The sequence below is a fragment of the Triticum aestivum genome, chromosome 3A (assembly GCF_018294505.1).
Source record: "Triticum aestivum cultivar Chinese Spring chromosome 3A, IWGSC CS RefSeq v2.1, whole genome shotgun sequence".
In the NCBI taxonomy this organism is placed as follows: Eukaryota; Viridiplantae; Streptophyta; class Magnoliopsida; order Poales; family Poaceae; genus Triticum; species Triticum aestivum.
Genome location: NC_057800.1, coordinates 711468901 through 711490798, shown reverse-complemented (window position 1 = coordinate 711490798; position 21898 = coordinate 711468901). Strand labels below are relative to the sequence as shown.

Below are 21898 nucleotides of genomic sequence, written 5' to 3'. Positions count from 1 at the left end.
ACTTATTTTCCTTTTCCTTATTTTACTTTTTCCTCTCCACTAACATAAAATGCACTAACCTAAAATGCAACAAACATAAAATGCACTAAAGAGGCTCAACTAACCTAAAATCAGTGATAAAATGCACTAACCTAAAATCGATATCTACTAACAACTTAAAAAAATTAATACATATATGAAAAACTTTTGCATATATACATCAACATATATATATATACACTAACCTAAAATGCACAAAAATGCTATCGAAGAGGGGGTATATCGAACCCCCTCATGTATCCACATACATACATCTATACATACATACATTTCTCATATATAAATACATACATTTCTCATATATAAGTTTTTCTTCTTCTTCCTTTCTTCCTTCTTCCTAGCTAGATATATAAATTTTTGCATATATAAAATACATATATACTTGCATATATGTATAAATTTTTGCATATATAAACTTTTGCATATATAAACAGAGCCTCAACGGCGGCGGCTCACAACGGGGTTGGCCGGCGAGGGCGATAGCGGCGGCAGCGATGGCGTCGGCGACGACCACGGCGTTGGAGGGAGCGGGCGGCGGGCGGCGTCGGGGCAGCGCCTGGCGGCGACGGGGCAGGGGCGACGAGGATGGCGGGCTCGGGGCAGCGCAGGGCTCGGGCGATGGCGGGGGCGGTGCGGGCGACGACGGGGCGGGCGACGGCGGGGGCGGCGCGGGCGACATCGGGGCGGCGCGGGGCGCGGGCGACGACGGGGGCTGCGACGACATGCGCGGGCGACGAGGACAAGAATGAGGAACTGAATGAATTTTTTGACAAGTGTTGTATATATAGCAAGAGCATTGGTCCCGGTTCGTGGCACAAACCGGGACCAATGCCCCCCTTTAGTCTCGGTTGGTGCCACCAACCGGGACCAAAGGCCAATTTTCGGCAGCCCAAAGGGCGGGAAGCGGCGGCCTTTGGTCCCGGTTGGTGGCACCAACCGGGACTAAAGGGGGGCAATGGTCACGGTTGGTGCCACGAACCGTGACCAATGCCCCCTTTAGTCCCGGTTGGTGCCACCAACCGGGACTAAAGGGGGGCAATGGTCACGGTTGGTGCCACGAACCGTGACCAATGCCCCCTTTAGTCCCGGTTGGTGCCACCAACCGGGACCAATGGCCTTGTGCTGCCCCGCGCCCAAAAGTTTAGTCCCACATCGCTAGCTGAAGGGCGCCGGCACTGGTTTATAAGCGCTGGTGTGCCTCCCCATTCGAGCTCCTCTCTAATGCAGGCTTTCGGGCCTAAACTTTCTAGTGCCTGTGGGCCTATTGGGCCTTCTGCGGACCTGAATCCTGGCCCATGTAGGGTTTCTAGTCGTATTCAGGCCGTGGAGGCCCAGTAGGAGGCATTTTTTTGGTTTTTTCTTTATTATTTCTACATTTTTTTGGTTTATTATCTTTTTTATTTCTACTTACAACTAAATACTTACAGTTTTTTAGTGATTTCTTTTTGCTTTTAGGTCACAAAAATTATAAACTTTTTGTTAGTGCCATTAGTTTTAAATTTTGAATAGTTTAAATTTGAATTTTAAAAAAATTGTGTGAATCACTAGTTTATGAATAACTTTACTATAAAAATAGAATTTTTTTTCTATTTATTTTTTATTTCTACTTACAACTAAATACTTACAGTTTTTTTAGTGATTTCTTTTTGCTTTTAGGTCACAAAAATTATAAACTTTCTGTTAGTGCCATTAGTTTTAAATTTTGAATAGTTTAAATTTGAATTTTTAAAAATTTGTGTGAATCACTAGTTTATGAATAACTTTACTATAAAAATAGAATTTTTTTCTTCTTTGCTATTTATTTTTTATTTATACTTACAATTAAATACTTATAGTTTGATTTTAGGTCACAAAAATTATATTCTTTTTGCTATTGAAGAATATTATAGTTTTATTTTAGTTGATCATAACATAATATTTTAATTGATTGTTTTTATTTTCATAAAAGTTTTGTAGTTCATTCTGTTTGCTATTAATTCATTCTTTGAGCTAAATGACTCTGAAATTGGAAAGCATTTCAAAATGAACTCTGAAAAGGTTGAAAGTTGGCATGGTATCATCATTTCACCCACATAGCATGTTCCAAAAAGTAGAGAGGGTTACGACAAAAACTTGATGCACTTCGTGTACAAAATGGACAATCACTTTCGAAGTATCAAAGTTTCGAACCATAAGACATGAAAGCATTTCAAATGAACTCTGAAAAAGTTGAAAGTTGGGATGGTATCATAATTTCACCCACATAGCATGTGCATGTACAAAACGGACAATGGTAGCATGTTCGTCTGTTACAAATTTGGCATGGTATCATCATAATAGTTGCGGGAGAAAGTCTTCACTTTTTCTTCGCTTGTGTCATTTGCTTATTGCGCCGTAACCATGGATAATCTTCATTGTTTATCAGGATGCTTGGGTCAGCCTTGACATTGAAGGGAGGAATTTCATGAAACTTTTCATAATCTTCAGACATGTCTGTCTTGCCGTCCACTCCCAGGATGTCCCTTTTTCCTGAAAGAACTATGTGGCGCTTTGGCTCATCGTATGATGTATTCGCTTCCTTATCTTTTCTTTTTCTCGGTTTGGTAGACATGTCCTTCACATAGATAACCTGTGCCACATCATTGGCTAGGACGAACGGTTCGTCAGTGTACCCAAGATTTTTCAGATCCACTGTTGTCATTCCGTACTGTGGGTCTACCTGTACCCCGCCGCCTAACAGATTGACCCATTTGCACTTAAACAAAGGGACCTTAAAATCAGGTCCGTAGTCAAGTTCCCATATGTCCACTATGTAACCATAATATGTGTCCTTTCCGCTCTCGGTTGCTGCATCAAAGCGGACACCGCTGTTTTGGTTGGTGCTCTTTTGATCTTGGGCGATCGTGTAAAATGTATTCCCATTTATCTCGTATCCTTTGTAAGTCAATACAGTCAAAGATGGTCCCCTTGACAACAAGTACAACTCATCACAAACAGTGTTGTCACCTCTGAGACGTGTTTCCAACCAACTGCTGAAAGTCCTGATGTGTTCACATGTAATCCAGTCGTCGCACTGCTCCGGGTGTTTGGAGCACAGACTGTTCTTGTGTTCATCGACATACGGGGTCACCAAGGTAGAGTTCTGTAGAACTGTGTAGTGTGCTTGAGACCAAGAATATCCGTCCCTGCATATTATTGAGTCTCTTCCAAGAGTGCCTTTTCCAGTCAGTCTCCCCTCATACCGCGATTTAGGGAGACCTATCTTGTTAAGGCCAGGAATGAAGTCAACACAAAACCCGATAACATCCTCTGTTTGATGGCCCATGGAGATGCTTCCTTCTGGCCTAGCGCGGTTACGGACATATTTCTTTAGGACTCCCATGAACCTCTCAAAGGGGAACATATTGTGTAGAAATACGGGCCCCAGGATGACAATCTCGTCGACTAGATGAACTAGGACGTGCGTCATGATATTGAAGAAGGATGGTGGGAACACCAGCTCGAAACTGACAAGACATTGCGCCACATCACTCCTTAGCCTTGGTACGATTTCTGGATCGATCACCTTCTGAGAGATTGCATTGAGGAATGCACATAGCTTCACAATGGCTAATCGAACGTTTTCCGGTAGAAGCCCCCTCAATGCAACCGGAAGCAGTTGCGTCATAATCACGTGGCAGTCATGAGACTTTAGGTTCTGAAACTTTTTCTCTGGCATATTTATTATTCCCTTTATATTCGACGAGAAGCCAGTCGTGACCTTCATACTGAGCAGGCATTCAAAGAAGATTTCTTTCTCTTCTTTCGTAAGAGCGTAGCTGGCAGGACCTTTATACTGCTTCGGAGGCATGCCGTCTTTTTCGTGCAAACGTTGCAGGTCCTCTCGTGCCTCAGGTGTATCTTTTGTCTTCCCATACACGCCCAAGAAGCCTAGCAGGTTCACGCAAAGGTTCTTCGTCACGTGCATCACGTCGATTGAGGAGCGGACCTCTAGGTCTTTCCAGTAGGGTAGGTCCCAAAATATAGATTTCTTCTTCCACATGGGTGCGTGTCCCTCAGCGTCATTCGGAACAGCTAGTCCACCGGGACCCTTTCCAAAGATTACGTAGTGTAAATCATTGACCATAGCAAGCACGTGATCACCGGTGCGCATGGCGGGCTTCTTCCGGTGATCTGCCTCGCCTTTGAAATGCTTGCCTTTCTTTCGACATTGATGGTTGGTCGGAAGAAATCGACGATGGCCCAGGTACACATTCTTCCTGCATTTGTCCAGGTATATACTTTCAGTGTCATCTAAACAGTGCGTGCATGCGTGGTATCCTTTGTTTGTCTGTCCTGAAAGGTTACTGAGAGCGGGCCAATCGTTGATGGTCACGAACAGCAACGCCTTAAGGTTAAATTCCTCCTGTCTGTGCTCATCCCACGTACGTACACCGTTTCCATTCCACAGCTGTAAAAGTTCTTCAACTAATGGCCTTAGGTACACATCAATTTCGTTGCCGGGTTGCTTAGGGCCTTGGATGAGAACTGGCATCATAATGAACTTCCGCTTCATGCACATCCAAGGAGGAAGGTTATACATACATAGAGTCACGGGCCAGGTGCTGTGATTGCTGCTCTGCTCCCCGAAAGGATTAATGCCATCCGCGCTTAAAGCAAACCATACATTCCTTGGGTCCTTTGCAAACTCATCCCAGTACTTTCTCTCGATTTTTCTCCACTGCGACCCGTCAGCGGGTGCTCTCAACTTCCCATCTTTCTTTCGGTTCTCACTGTGCCATCGCATCAACTTGGCATGCTCTTCGTTTCTGAACAGACGTTTCAACCGTGGTATTATAGGAGCATACCACATCACCTTCGCAGGAACCCTCTTCCTGAGGGGCTCGCCGTCAACATCACCAGGGTCATCTCGTCTGATCTTATACCGCAACGCACCGCATACCGGGCATGCGTTCAGATCCTTGTATGCACCGCGGTAGAGGATGCAGTCATTAGGGCATGCATGTATCTTCTCCACCTCCAATCCTAGAGGGCATACGACCTTCTTTGCTGCGTATGTACTGTCGGGCAATTCGTTATCCTTTGGAAGCTTCTTCTTCAATATTTTCAGTAGCTTCTCAAATCCTTTGTCAGCCACAGCATTCTCTGCCTTCCACTGCAGCAATTCCAGTACGGTACCGAGCTTTGTGTTGCCATCTTCGCAATTGGGGTATAACCCTTTTTTGTGATCCTCTAACATGCGATCGAACTTCAGCTTCTCCTTTTGACTAATGCATTGCGTCCTTGCATCGACAATGACCCGGCGGAGATCATCATCATCGGGCACATCGTCTGGTTCCTCTTGATCTTCAGCAGCTTCACCCGTGGCAGCATCATTGGGCACATCGTCTGGTTCCTCTTGATCTTCACCAGCTCCCCCCGTTGCAGCATCACCGTATTCAGGGGGCACATAGTTGTCATCGTACTCTTCTTCTTCGCCGTCTTCCATCATAACCCCTATTTCTCCGTGCCTCGTCCAAACATTATAGTGTGGCATGAAACCCTTGTAAAGCAGGTGGGAGTGAAGGATTTTCCGGTTAGAGTAAGACCTCGTATTCCCACATTCAGTGCATGGACAACACATAAAACCATTCTGCTTGTTTGCCTCAGCCGCATCGAGAAACTCATGCACGCCCTTAATGTACTCGCGGGTGTGTCTGTCACCGTACATCCATTGCCGGTTCATCTGCGTGCATTATATATAATTAAGTGTCCAAATTAATAGAAGTTCATCATCACATTAAAACCAAAGTGCATACATAGTTCTCATCTAACAACATATAGCTCTCCAGAGCATCTAATTAATTAAACCATACATTGAAACTATGTAAAACATTTCAATGCGAAAACAAATGCGATCATAATCGCAACCAAGGTAACAATTGATCCAACGGCATAATGATACCAAGCCTCGGTATGAATGGCATATTTTCTAATCTTTCTAATCTTCAAGCGCATTGCATCCATCTTGATCTTGTGATCATCGACGACATCCGCAACATGCAACTCCAATATCATCTTCTCCTCCTCAATTTTTTTTATTTTTTCCTTCAACAAATTGTTTTCTTCTTCAACTAAATTTAACCTCTCGACAATAGGGTCGGTTGGCATTTCCGATTCACATACATCCTAGATAAATAAAATCTATGTCACGTTGGTCGGCATAATTTTCATAAACAATAAATGAACCAATAGTTATAAAGATAATATACATACCAAATCCGAATCATAGACAGGACGAGGGCCGACGGGGGCGGATACCAAAACCATCGCACTATATAAGATGCAATAATAAATGTAAGAAAATGATACAAGTATCTATCTAAACATACAAGTAAGAATATTTTTCCTTTCAGAAAGAAGATAAGAACAAGAGGCTCACCACGGTGGTGTCGGTGATGAGATCGGCGCGGGTGATCGACGGCGGTGAAGACGGGGACGGGGCGTGACGGACCGCTAAATCTAGACAAATCTCGAGGAAAATGGAGCTTGGAGGTCGAGCTTCGAGAGGAGAAAGCTTAAGTAGTGTGGCTCGGGCATTCCATCGAACACCTCATGTGCATAGGAGGTGAGCTAGAGCACCACAAAGCCCTCTCCCCCTCGGCCAGAAAAAACAGAGCACTGTGCTCTGCTCTTGCGCGAGGGGGTATATATAGGCACCTCATTGGTCCCGGTTGGTGACATGAGCCGGGACTAAAGGGGAGCCTTTGGTCCCAGTTCAAGCCACCAACCGGGACCAATGGCGGTGGGCCAGGAGCGAGGCCCATTGGTCCCGGTTCGTCCCACCAACCGGGACCAAAAGGTCCAGACGAACCAGGACCAATGGCCCACGTGGCCCGGCCAGCCCCCTGGGCTCACGAACCGGGACCAATGCCCACATTGGTCCCGGTTCTAGACTGAACCGGGACTAATGGGCTGAGCCGGCCTGGACCATAGCCCTGTTTTCTACTAGTGTCTCCACGGCCCGACCGATCAAGCACCGAAACTACGGCGCCTCCGAGTTCTAGCACACGTTCAGCTCGATGACGATCCCCGGACTCCGATCCAGCAAAGTGTCGGGGAAGAGTTCCGTCAGCACGACGGCGTGGTGATGATCTTGATGTACTACCGTCGCAGGGCTTCGCCTAAGCACCGCTACAATATTATCGAGGACTATGGTGGAAGGAGGCACCGCACACGGCTAAGAGTATGATCACGTGGATCAACTTGTGTCTCTAGGGGTGCCCCTGCCTCCGTATATAAAGGTTCAAGGGAGGGGGGACGGCCGGCCAAGGTGTGGCGCGCCAGGAGGAGTCCTACTCCCTTTGGGAGTAGGACTCCCCCCCCTTTCCTAGTTGGAATAGGATTCGTGGGGTGGGAAAAGAGAGAGAGAGAAGGAGGGGGGCGCCGGCCCCCTCTCTCCTTGTCCTATTCGGACTAGGGGTGAGGGGCGCGCGGCCCAGCCCTGGCTGCCTCTTCTCTTCTTCCACTAAGGCCCACTAAGGCCCATATACCTCCCGGGGGGTTCCGGTAACCTCCCGGTACTCCGGTAAAATCCCGATTTCACCCAGAACACTTCCGTTATCCAAACATAGGCTTCCAATATATCAATCTTTATGTCTCGACCATTTCGAGACTCCTCGTTATGTCCGTGATCACATCCGGGACTCCGAACAACCTTCGGTACATCAAAATGCATAAACTCATAATATAACTGTCATCGTAACCTTAAGCGTGCGCACCCTACGGGTTCGAGAACAATGTAGACATGACCGAGACACGTCTCCGGTCAATAACCAATAGCGGAACCTGGATGCTCATATTGGCTCCTACATATTCTACGAAGATCTTTTATCGGTCAGACCGCATAACAACATACGTTGTTCCCTTTGTCATCGGTATGTTACTTGCCCGAGATTCGATCGTCGGTATCCTATACCTAGTTCAATCTCATTACCGACAAGTCTCTTTACTCGTTCTGTAATACATCATCCCGCAACTAACTCATTAGTTGCAATGCTTGCAAGGCTTAAGTGATGTGCATTACCGAGAGGGCCCAGAGATACCTCTCCGACAATCGGAGTGACAAATCCTAATCTCGAAATACGCCAACCCAACATGTACCTTTGGAGACACCTGTAGAGCTCCTTTATAATCACCCAGTTACGTTGTGACGTTTGATAGCACACAACGTGTTCCTCTGGCAAACGGGAGTTGCATAATCTCATAGTCATAGGAACATGTATAAGTCATGAAGAAAGCAATGGCAACATACTAAACGATCGGGTGCTAAGCTAATGGAATGGGTCATGTCAATCAGATCATTCAACTAATGATGTGATCCTGTTAATCAAATGACAACTCTTTGTCCATGGTTAGGAAACATAACCATCTTTGATTAACAAGCTAGTCTAGTAGAGGCATACTAGTGACACTCTGTTTGTCTATGTATTCACACATGTATTATGTTTCCGGTTAATACAATTCTAGCATGAATAATAAACTTTTATCATGATATAAAGAAATAAATAATAACTTTATTATTGCCTCTAGGGCATATTTCCTTCACCTTGAGCCACCAAGCTGGGGGAGGCCCCTAGCCACCCTCCTCGCCGGCGCGCTCTGCCGCGCGCGACTTCGCTTGGGCACGCAGATCCCGCTCGCGACGCCTCTCCGCCTCCAGATTCGGCTCCGCCCGCTTGTCAGCACGCCGCTCCGCCTTGGAGCCCATGGCTACAACCTCTGCGAAGGATCGAAGAAGAGGTGGGGGAGGGGGTGGGGAGAGGGAGCGGGCGGATCCACCGAAGCGCCGCACCTCCGATGGAGTGGCTGGAAACCCTAGTGAGCTGTCGGAGGCGCCGCGGCGGATCCAGAGCCACTTAAGTACTGCCCGCTCCGAGGACGGGCCAGGCCTGGGCTTCTCCGCGCAACCCCTCGACTCTGAGCAGCCCACCTCCAGACGCAGCCCCGTCTCCGCATAACTAACGCCCTGGACCGCACATGGCCCAAGTAGGCCCCCTTGGCCCACTTCCTGGGCTTGGCCCACCGGCCCAGCCCGACCAGGCTCCCCAACCCTAGGCCAAGGATCGGTCGCCTCCTCCGTCGCCGCCGTCGCCCCTGCGCCCGCCGGCGCCACCGCCCCAGGCTCCACCTGCACCACCGGCACAAGCCCTGAGCCCCGCGAAGGGGAGGCAGCCCGCGTGCAGCCCGAGGCCGCCCGCACGCCCCCCAACAGCGCCGCGCGCACCAACGGCGCTCGACCAGACACCCCTGGCCGGTGAGCACCGCGGCCGCCAGGCGCAAAGGCCCGCCGCCGCCCGGCCATGAGCGAGCCCCCTAGCTCCTCAGCCCGAGCGACGAACGCGCCGATCGACGGCCGTCTCGCCTCGACACGCCGAGCCTCGCCATCACACGCCTCCGCCTCCGAATCCTCATCATCGCTTACCACGGCCAGAGCCCAGAAACGGCTCCCCGTCCAGCGCGGCGCCGCCTCCGCACCCGAGGCCGCCTCCGGAGACGCCCGCGCCGACCGACCCGGCGTCCGCACCACCGACCAGGCCGCCGACTCGTCGGGGCCAGCGAGTAGAGCCGCTCGCCACCCGAATCGCCAGTCCGTACCAGAGCCATTGGACTCATCGTGCCTCCCAGTTATTTTTTTCGAGACAAACCAGAGTATATGGCAGCGAACGTACATGTGCGATGACATGGCAAGTCAAGTCCCAGTTATACTCAAATAGAAAGATGCACTCAATACAGGTCCTAATCCGGCACATCAAAACTACACTGCCAACATCCCCGTTTATTTGATCAAACCAGCATGACAAATAGAAGATGAAGCCTTGGAAAATAGTACAAACTGAACACGACTTTTTAGTTTGCGAGTCTGAGATAAAGCTGTCACAAACAAAAGGGTAATGAAGAAAGCAAGAGAGCAAGCAAACCAGTACATAATAACTAATTTACCATTCTTAAGAGGTTGCTCTCCACTTCTTCCTATTCTCTCAGCATGTACTCTATTCATATCAGCGATGTGCCACGTCATCTTCTATATCTAAATAGGGGCACTCCACTAGATGATTTTCCTGCCTTCTCATGAGGCCACATCACTCGAATTGTTATAGGCGTTGATGCAGTTCAGCTCAGTGTCTACATCCGTCTGATGAAAAGTTTACGAAATTACTAAGTAGTGCCACCGCTAAGTGAAGGGTACCGGTTCGTTCCTTTGCAGCCGCCCGCTCACTGCCTTCCTCCGGTCTCGATTCGTTTTAGCTTTTTTTTTTGAGACAATCTCGCGAAACCTTTATTTAACTCGTCACAATGTTTACAGGGACGAAAGTAAGATCACCGGGGTTACCTAGCCAGACATGACGGCCAACCCCTAGTGAGAGAGCATGTTTGCTAAATTGTGAGCCTCGGTATTCGAGCTCCTAAATTCATGACTAAAAGAGCAACTAGTAAAAAAGCTAGAATGATCTAAAATTTCTCGGATAATTGCACCGTACACTGCCGCACTCTTCTGCTTGATATCATCGATAACAATCTTGCAATCTGAAGCAACATAAATTCTTTGCTCGTAGAGGTCATCTGCAAGGGCCAGCGCCTCTCGGACTGCAAAGGCTTCAAGTGTTGTAGGGTCTGATATTCCCACAAGGGTAATTGCTGAAGATCCAATATAATTCCCTGCTTGGTCCCTACACACCGCAGCCACGGCTGCTAATGACGTATTCCTCCGTAGAGCAGCATCAACATTTATTTTAACTGTGCCTTGGGGCGGGGCAATCCAATGGTTCGGCCTTGCATTAGTATTAACGCATGTGGACGCTGTTGGCTTTTGAAGCACTTGGAGCTCGGATATGAATTTTTTAATAAAACCATCAGTATGGAACGGAGTCTGAAATATCTCCTCATGCAAAGCCTTCCTCCTTGAACTCCAAATTGCCCATAAAGTAACAGCCATCCAGGTGAACTCTGCATGCGATAACATATCCTGCATGTTAAATAACCAGTCCTTGGCCTTTGGGTTCATGTCCAGACACATTTTCTCCACTAGCATCTCCGAAGACAGTGCCCACACACTGCGAGACATCGCGCACTCAAGTAAAGCGTGGCGCCACGAGTCTGCAGCGCCGCAAAAGGGGCACGCTGGAGACTCCGGCATGTTGCGATGATGAAGAAGCTCACATGTCGGTACAGACTCCCGGGCAAGACGCCAGAGAAAAACTCGGATTTTATTCGGTACCTGTGTTCGCCATAAGGATGCCCACCCATTGTTGTGATGCTCATTACTTGACGTGCCAGCACTCTCAAACATCCACCCTTCTCTATTTAATTTGGTGTTTTGTATCATTTTGTAAGCCGACCGAACAGTGAAATTGCCTCGTATTTCCTTGTCCCAAGCCCAAAAATCATCCACCCTCCTCAGGCAAAGAGGTATTTTGAGTATCGCCTCCGCATCAATAGGTATAAAAATAGATCGAATTAAACTCTCCCTCCATGAAGATGTGGTCGGCTCTATTAGATCAGATACATATATCGGTGGATCCACCACAAGGGATGTGATAGGCCTAAGTATGTCACCCCTCGGAATCCAGTTATGTTCCCATATGAGTGTGCTTTCTCCGGTACCTATCCTCCTGATGACTCCCTGCTGCATTATGTCCCTGCCATCAATGATTGCTCGCCAAATTTGTGATGGGTGAGTACCCAACTCAGCTTGCAAAATCCCACACTCCGGATAATAAGCTGCTTTCAAAATCCTCCCGCTCAACGAATCTGGGCTATTTAGAAGTCTCCATGCTTGCCGGGCCAAAAGGGCCAAATTGAATATTTCAAGATCACGGAAACCAAGGCCGCCCATAGATTTTGGCCTTGTCATGATATCCCATGCCACCCAGGCCGGTTTCCTCTTCCCTTGCTTGCTACCCCACCAGAACTGCCGAATAATTGACGTGACATTCTCACACAAGCCTCTAGGGAGTCTGAAACATGCCATGGAATAGACAGGAATTGCTTGGGTGACTGACTTAATTAACACTTCTTTACCTGCAGCAGACAACAACTTCTCCATCCATCCTTTCACCTTTTCCCAGACACGATCTCTGAGATATCTAAAAGTACCGTTTTTGGAGTGTCCTACATCAGTTGGCATACCCAAATACCTGTCACTCAGAGATTCATTCTGAACATTTAGAGCATCTTTAACATTATTGCGCACCTGCTGGGGACAACCTTTGCTAAAGAAAATAGAAGACTTCTCATTATTTACTCGCTGTCCGGAAGCACTGCAATAAATATTCAGCAGGTTTGATACCGCATTTGCACCCTCAACACTCGCCTTGAAAAGCAGCAAGCTGTTATCTGCAAACAAAAGATGATTCACAGCTGGAGCTGTAGGAGCCACCTTGATACCGCCAAGTACTGATGACTGAGAACAAGATTTTAAAAGGCACGAGAGGCCCTCCGCTGCAATCAAAAACAAGTAAGGGGAAATTGGATCTCCCTGTCGAATTCCTCTAGTAGGCCTGAACTGGTCAAGTTTTTCTTCGCTTGTGTCATTTGCTTCTTTGCACGTACGACGTATGGGCTCTATAGAGTTGGCTACTTCGGTTGCCTCAAAAAAAAAAGCTGGATACTTTGGTGCAGATCGAGAAGCTTCTCTCACCCAAACAAAAAAAAAGACCATGTTATGCGTTGCAGTCCTATCATCTTCTTCAGATCCGTCTCATCAGTTTCTCAGTACCATCGGTTGATTTCTCTCATCCTCTTCGTCTTCTATTAATCTCCACAACACATTGTGTCTTCTCCGACCCATGGTCTCCTCCACCAACAAATACCATCCCATCCAATTCAAACCCGTCTCCATTCTCGCTATCCTCCAATGGCTCTGTTGCCGCCGTCGCTCATAGGTTACAGACCCAAAAGCAAAGAAGCTGCTCTCCCTGTGCTCTTCAACGGCCATCTCCAAGAATCAAAAGGTGAAAGAGCATCATGGTGAGCGACACAGTCCATCTGATTTGTACATACGATCTCCTAATTTATTTGATCCCTCCTGCTTCCATGTGATGACAACTTGGGTGTAGGGATCACACGATTTGTTGATGTGGGGTTTCTTCTTGGCTAGAACACGAAGGTTTTTACGTCCTTGGTTGTTTGCTGCAAACACTGTTATTGATTGGTTTAGTTATGGGTTCATTCTTGCAGGTCGGCAGAAACTATGACCGATGCTTATGTTCACGGACAATAGGATCCAGCCGCTGAGAAATCCACATATAACCACAAGATTCAGTTTCTGTTGTACTACTTTATTATCTCATTTTATATTCCCCTACTTGCTTATATTTTTCCTTCTCCAAGCAGCAGCTACATGACACACATTGCATCGTGCGAACTGAAACCAGAGGCAAGGGCTAGCAAATATTAACGTGTTTATTTAGATTTATGGCCCATAAGCGGTTGAATTTTTGTCCGTTCTAATGAGCACTTCACTAATAGAATTTCTTTACTTTTTTTAACCTTCTGCACTTCTGATGTTTAATGATGTGATGATCTTAGCAATAGCACTTCAGGGATAATTTTAGCAATAGTTTTCATTGTGATTCTCAATTTTGTTTTGTATTAGGCATTCGCTAAATGTAGCAATGAAAATCAAGAAATGAGTTGGTCCGTTTCTCATCTAAAAAGAAACTCTTAATGACATATGACATCATCTATATATTTTTATCTCACGTTTTACCTTCGTGCATCTACTCTGATTGTCAACACATGTCTTCTGTAGGATTCCTCTTAATTCTTCAAACAGTGATATCCCATGTTCTTTCGTCGTTTCAATTAGAGAAGCTCAGAAGGAATAGAAAGATGCAACTGCAATGGTGAAGAACACACAAGAACCAACATTTTTTACTTTTAGATGTGAGCCCACGCCTTAACACACTGCTATCACATTGTTTGGGGGCCATCCGTCTTTGGATACATTGTTCACTACAAAGACGACACTCACAAACAACATCAATATATACTGTATGGTTCATATATGGTTGATGCTACAAACTGATATATACCATACAACTTCGAATAAATTTGAATCACTTATACGCTGAATCTATCATATTATTAATTATTATCACCTCTATATGAAGTCTACCATATTATTGATTCATATTGTCTCTTTCTTTTACTATGTGGATGTTACAGAAAAAATCACAAGAAATTACCGCTGCAACGCGCGGGGTATCACCTAGTTATTCAAAGTAGATGATCCCACTATGATTTATCACAACATGCAGCTACTCCAACTCAGCATGCATGCCACACCAGCAGCTTCCTTGAATGCATGCGCAAACAGAAACGAAAAGCCTCAAGGGTCAGCCGAAGAGTAACAACCATTAGTGGTTCCTTTTCCAACAGTAAGAACCGAACAACCTTTCTCTTCCCACATAAAAAAGATCAGCTTTTCCACTATCTACAGATATCCATCCATGGCCAGCCCTCGCATTATATCTCCCCATTGCACATGAACAAGCATTTTCTCCGGCTGCCCCTTCATCTTCAATCTTCTCTTCTTCCTCATGTTGATTCTTCTTCCTCTCTCTTTCTCACTCCCTCTCTCTCTCTCCTCATTCCTAAATATCCCAGTATGTTATTCTGAGAGAGATTTTGTTGCCTGATTGCTTTCAATTTTTCAAGATCACTGAGAAGGAAAATGAACAGATCCGTCACTTGCTCTATGTTCGAGGTTTATGAGTAGGAGGAGCATATTCGTATTCGTTTCGTTCATCCGAGGTTCATCATGCAAGTGTAAGTTTCTTCAACAATTTATGTTGTTCTATTTGATCGAGTACATTTGATCTTCAACCATCTGTTATCCGAGGCCCTGGAGGTAAAAGTTATCTAATTGTCCGACGTTACCGTCCACATGGTCGTCAATGTCTATGTTGGGTGTAACTGCCTCGACATGGCTTCGTTCTTCCACCTAAGGGTGGACACCGTCCGGTCATGTCCGCCGGTAAATGGATTTTAGACGACCGAGAGGACCGGGCCAACCATAACCGGCGGCGACTTGTGCGAGCGCCGGCGGCAAGGTGGACGACATGCACGAGCGCCAGCGGCGCGGATGTTGCGACGAGGTGGGCGACTTGCGCGGGCGCCGACGACGAGATGGGCGTGCCCTACTGCTGGTGCTGGCCGTGCATGCGGACGTGGCTGGCCGTTTCCTGCTGCTGCTGGCCATGTACGAGCATGTGGTTGTGGTGGCCGTGCGCTGCTGCTGCCGGTCATGCTCTGTTGTTGCTGCTGGCCGTGCTGCCCGTGGCGCCGTGCCCTGCTGTTGTCGATGTTCACCGCATGCGCGTGACCTGCTGCGTTACATGCGCCCTGATGTGTGTCTACTCTAGAGTTCACAGAGTTGTTTTTGCAACGTACTTTCTTTCTGCGTTGTGTAACTGTTTCGAGTTGTGGTTCTTTAATTACAAAAAAAGTTGTGATTCTTTCATGCCTGCTAAGATGGAAGGTCAAATAGGAAAATGCGTCTCCATGGATATTTTGTATGCACCAAATAGCCTCTGTTTTTTCATTATTTATTCAAGGTTATAAGTGAAGATGGAAGTTCTCATGCTCTGCACCAGTTGGAGATATCTCAATTAAATGAAGCCAAGATATTGGGTTTCTAAGTCCATTGTTACTCTGGTATGGAATTTTCACCCCTAGCTGAACTTTTTTTATCACTTTGTGCAACAAAGCATCACCATTTGGAAAGATCAACATTTTAAATGAGAGAAATTATTATGGTGGAAGTGTTGCACTGAATGCACATGAGAACTGAGATGCCTCAACGATGTTTCACTTGAGCAATTATGTTTCTTCCCAGCCTCTCTTAGATTGAATCTTACTTTTGATATGGAGGATAACCTAAGTTGCAATATAAGGTATTCACTCCTTGCATCATTTCTGTCAACATTGTTTTGTAGAATATTACTATTCTGTTGTAGGAAATAAAGTTCACAAGTATTCACAATGTGCAATTCAACATACAAAATGGAACTGTTGAGTTATCTTGAGGTAAGTCAAATGATCCCTGAGTAGTTTCTCGACAGAGATGGTTTAGACCGGCGACCTAATTAGTGTTTCCCTCCGAGTCATTTGTTGGATATAATAATTTCCACACTAAAACAATTCATGTGTGAGATTTCATACATACGTTGTTTGAGTTCTTATGTCTCCCATGCTTCCATTAATATAGGAGCATGTTGTCTACTTTATTGCAATCACGACCCAATGTCGTTGACTTTAGGGAAAACTCAAAATGTCCCGCAGCAACGTGCGGGGTTTCATCTAGTAGTTCATAAAGGGCAAAACACAGGGGAACGCCCTACAAACTTAATGAACTTTCTTCTCTTGATGGAGAAGAAAGTTCATTATTAGCAAGATGCAGGAGGCGCCACAGAAACTTGGTGGTTCTTGAATCCGACAGAAGTGGGTACAATTACAATGAGAGCTTCATGTCGTTGCAGAAGATAAATCAAAACATCAGGGCAAATGGAGTGTTCATGAGTCTCGTCATCTCAATCGGCAAGAACAGAAGCATTCAACACAATATTCTAAATCTAACACATGTAGAACATGAACTGTCATCATAAGTGACACTGGATCGACAATAGCACATGGATATTGCAAGAGAGCACACGTCGCGTGTGACCTTGCGGCTGCTGCTGCTGCCGGTCATATCTGCTATGCTCTTTCAGATGGATAATCTTCAAATCTTGCCGTTCGATAAGAGACACTGAATCAACAATTTCATAGTTGTTGATGCTGGTCACATACCTAAATTTAACCATGTAGAACATGGATGCTCAGCATAAGCGACATCGAATCGACAATAGCACATGGATATCACAAGAGAGCTGCTGTTGATCGTGGTTACATATGCCTTGCTCTTTCGGATGGATAATCTTCAAATCTTGCCTTTGGATAGATCGCTTTCACTCAGTGCCATGGAAGTAGTTTTCTTCACTTCGTAAAAACATATGGGATCAATCATCATATCATGTATACGATAAGATTTTTCCACGCCTTCATCAACATTGATGTCTATTAGTTGAATCATGCTTCTATTTATGATCTCATCAAATAACTCTATCACCAAGCTCAAATAGGTTAACCTCTTACTTCTCATGATAAACAAATCATTCAACTATCTATTTACATATCTAGTGACCTTGCTTAATCTTCTAATCTTCTAAACACATGCTTAGATATAATAACTTATCCTACAGATGACAAGGTAGATCAAAACTAGTAGTAAAAGAAGGTTGACTCTGCATTATCACTTTGAGATAATCTACAAGTCAAGAACTTCTTTTACTATTTCTTTGCTACTTTCTATACCGTTGGTGTGTGTGTGGTTCCTATTGTGTTCTATCTCTAGTCTACCATAATTTGTTTAAGACTAAAGATTATGTTGTTGTTCTATGATCTACCTTCACATCAATTATTATATGTAAGCATATATCCAGAAGATTATAAAATTAAGCGAGACCAATCCACATGGAGATGTTGAGATGGATAGCTGAAGATTTGTGTATCATGCAAACGTGAAATTGACCCATTTGAGCTAGGAGAGTTACTTCAATGAGCTCATAAACAGAAGCAGGATCCAATCTGTAGACATCACTATAAAGGCAGAAAAGTCTTATGGTGTCCATGATATGATGCTTGATCTAATATATTCATTGCGTAGAGAAAAGCTCATGGCAATGTTCAATCTAAAAGAACATCGATGGTAGGTGGCAAATAACAAGATATTCTTCATTTCCTCCACAACAATTGTGATTCCCATCCCATGCCCAAGTACCTATGCATGTGAAGATTTTGAAACAAATTAGTTGGCAGGCAAGTCAAAATGTGTATACTATTTATTCATCAAGAGAAGACAACAATGAATAATATTTATCAAGGCAAAAAATAAGCAGACCCTTGAAAAAAAACATCATATACCAACCAATTTAAATCTAGAGTGAATCACAAATTATTTGCACTTATGATGGTAAAGGCTAAATAACAATATCCTCTTCAATTCTTCTGCACTAGCATTTGTTTTAAGTCCACACACAGTTGTGACTTCCATCCCACGCTGACCTATGTATATGAAATTTTGGGACGGTTTAGTTCGCAAACAAATCAAGATGCATCTGATATATAAAGAAGCGTGTGGCAGTTATCTGGCAACAAATGAACTCACTAGACCAGGCCGTAGGAGCGGCTTATACGACCAAATCAGCATTGTAAATCTATCGGGGATAACCAACAGTTTGCACGAGCTGGATTAAACAATCTAGAACGGTAGAAGATCTATGGTGTATGACCAGCAATTTGCACTGAAGATGCACACCCCCATGAGTTTAGCCGAAGAAACTAATTTAATCAAACTAAGTTAACCGGATCAAGATCGGGAAGAAACGAATTATACCTCACGATTCTGCGAGATCCAGCCTTTGGCCCCTGCAACTGCAGGCGCCTCTCCGGGCTTCTGCACGTACTCACCGACGAGGAGGTCGCCGGCGGCCGGCAGGATGCTCCAGCCCCAGGACGAGCACAGCCGGGGGGCGGCAGGTCGCGAGATCTACTCCACGGCTCTCGCTCTGTCTCTGAGTGACGGACTCTCCCTCTCTCCAAACGCTGTAGAAATAAAAACGACGCGGGCAGAGGTCCTGTTAACGGATCCAACCCGTCACGTGCCGGCACAGAGCTGCTGCCATGTGGGTCCTCCGCCCGGTATGGTCCCATGTGTCATCCTGGTCTCATCGTGCATGGATTTCGCTTTCACTTTCTTCCTACTAGTACTAGTAAGCTTGGGCGCTGCATCGTTCTGTTTGCAACTCCATCTGAAATCTCTCTGAAAATTTGGCGTGGAAGTCCCCTAGGTGGATAAGTGTGTGTTAGCTCGGTCCCATGAGCATTAGATTTCTGTCGAAACGGCGACTGTAAATTATACGGTTGGCAACATCCTCATCTGATCTCGCTTGCATCTAGCCAAAGCAGGCTACCTATTGCGGGGTACCTTGTCGATTGAGTTGCTAATAAACGGGTCTTCCTCTGCGTTACAGCATATGATTTGCTTCATGACACAAAACACATCACCTGGTTTGCTCCCCTGTATAAGTGCAAGTAAAGGAGAGACTGGCAGTCAATGAAGGGAGTACACCGAATCACATCCTTACCTCCAGAAATCACTGCATCAGTTCAGCGCCAATAATTCTACAGAGTAGTAAATACTAACAGCATGGGCACACAGTGTGATTCAGTCGCAAATTCAAGCTCCGGTTCACAATTTATTGGATCAAACCGACATGATAGATGGAAGATTAACTTCAGACCATAGTACCAACTGAACTCTGACATTACAGTTTACGAGTCTGGAATAATCATTGAGTCTGAAATAAAGTTGTTACAAATATAGGAGTTTAATGAACAATGCTGGAGAGCATCCAAATCAGATATCATCAGTACATGATAACTAATGGTTCATCAGGGCAAAATGCAGGGGGCACCCTACAAACTTGATTGTTGTTGAATTGACTGAAGCAAGAAGAGACTTCAGACATGTGTGGACAGAACGAGAGCTTCATCTTGTTGCGGAATAAAGACAGATCAAACGGCAAGGCAAGCGCAGTGTGCTCGACTGTATTGGTTGGAAAGAGGCACGCACGATCGAGTCCATGTCGGCGAAATTTATTAACTCATGCTACCTGCAGTGCCGCATGTGAATGGCTCAGCTCAGTTAAATGTCACAGAACAAGAGAACAGAGTTCAACCAACTGCCGTAGTGAATTGCTTGCTAATCTGTACCACATCATATGAGACCTTATCTTTTCAGAAAATGCGAGACCTTGTACGTGGCAAGAAAAAGTAACTAGTGATCCTATTATGTACTTATGCACCGTACAAGGCGGTAGCGCTTTGTGCCGATGTCGATGTAGCCGAGAGTGTAGGGTGGTGTAGCCGTGGTCGAGGTAGCGTGGAAAGAATGTCGTGGTCGATGTCGAGTCGGGATAGCCGGTGTCGAGGAAGTCGCCTTGGAGCCGAGTTAGCATGGGCGCAATGGTGTCGAAATAGTGGTGCGCCGGAAAGGAGATGTTGTTGATGACGCGTCGCGGCGGGTTTGCCAAGTCCGGGGACACATCGTAGACGAAGGCGCACCGGTGTTGCCAGCATCGGGCATGCGTAGACGAACGAAGACGAAGTTGACGAAGCGTCGCACCAAGCTTGCCAGGCCCGGGGACATGTCGTGGACGAAGGCACGCAGCGGTGTTGCCAGCACCGGGCATGCGAAGACTGGGCCCGGCACGAGCTGTACACCATGTCGAAGAAGTCGGAGAGGCCAGCAGAGAAGAACTCGACGACGATTGTGGCATCCATCGGCAGGGGAGGGGGGGCGATGTCACCCACGGTGGTCGGAGTAGACGAAGTGGTCGGGGTAGATGACGGCGACGCTGGCGACGGGCTGGTGCTGGACGAAGATGAAGGGAGGTGGACGGGCGACGGCGTCGGCTACAGGGGTAGCAGCGGCGGCGGCCGAAGAAGAGCGGAGGCGGCGGCTAAGTTAGCAGCGCGGCGGCGGTGCTCGAAGTAGGCGAGGGGAACCCAACAGCGTGACGAAGACCGGCGCGGAAGATTGTGTTCCCGCGCCAAGGGAGGCGGCGCGGCGCATACCACGAGAAGTTGACGCGCAGCAACGTCGATGGACCGCGAGCCGCGGCGCTACGACCCGAAGGAGCGACGCAGCAGCGGTGGGCAGGTCAGGGCGACGGCGGAAGACCTCGGGGCGGTCGTAGGGACCGCGGGCCGGAGAGATGCTACACTTACAGCCAACTTTCAACGCGTTTTCATTTACGGACTGAAATGAAATCATCTGATTGGGAGGAGGGCTCCATCTCCGAAATTCAGGAAGAGGGATGAATTAGGCGCTGGCACATCTGTCCGTACGACAGTTTCCGTAAGCATCATCCGTAAGTGAAGCAATTTCAGGGCATTAAACAAAGGCCAGATGAATCGACCGTGCCATGTTCACGTCCCATGCAAGGGAGGACTTGGGTGAACGCGCATACACACGCTCGAGCCCGATCCAACACGCCGGCCGCGTACGTACGAGCTAAACGCCTAAACCTGCGGCTGCATACTTATCTTGTTATCTCTCGGCAAGATAGGAGGGCCGCTTCAACAATAACTTGGCCGCAGCGTACAGGCGCCGACGTAGGCCGCGGGCACCCCGGCGACAGACCAAGCGCTCCGTCTCGGTGCACTTGTAGGCCGCAGACGATGCGCCGGCGTCCGTGATGACGACTGATGTCCACCGGCGAGCCTGGCGAAGCCTTCTCGCCACACGCTGCATAACCATAAGCCATCTTTCTCCTAATCAATCTCACTGTCTCTTCTCCCTTTTTATCTCTCATTTCAGGGGGGAGCGACCACGCATAGAGCGCGCCCAGGCGGAGAGAGGCAACATGTGCGGCAGCGTCGAGGAGGAACCCGGCAGCAGCGTCTATACGCATCGACGAAGACACGCCTATGACGGCACAGCCGGAGAGCCAACTCACGCAGCGCACATCCATCACGCAACACCTCTAGCATCCATCCATCACGCAACACCTCCAGCACCCATCCATCCACCACATCACATCCATCATCTATCCATACACAAGACTGAGGTATAGTCGCAAGATGACGCACGCAGGCAAAAGAACCGGAGAGTTCTCTCTCACACAGCGCCGGATCGCCGGCGGGACGAAGAACGCGGGCATCTACGCCGGCGTACACGGAGAGAGGAGGCCGGCGTACAGGGAGCTCTCGGCGACTTCAACATGGACGCGAA

General features: G+C 46.9%; 1 long non-coding RNA gene across 1 annotated transcript; it reads right to left on the bottom strand.

Annotated features, from left to right (window-relative positions):
• Nucleotides 1–16463: 16463 nt before the first annotated feature.
• LOC123063400 (uncharacterized) lies at nucleotides 16464–18691 on the bottom strand. The gene is made up of 2 exons (XR_006430312.1): nucleotides 18497–18691; nucleotides 16464–17881 (listed from the first exon to the last, which is right to left on the bottom strand). It is a non-coding gene; the product is annotated as an uncharacterized lncRNA (long non-coding RNA).
• Between the last annotated feature and the right edge of the window lie 3207 nt (nucleotides 18692–21898).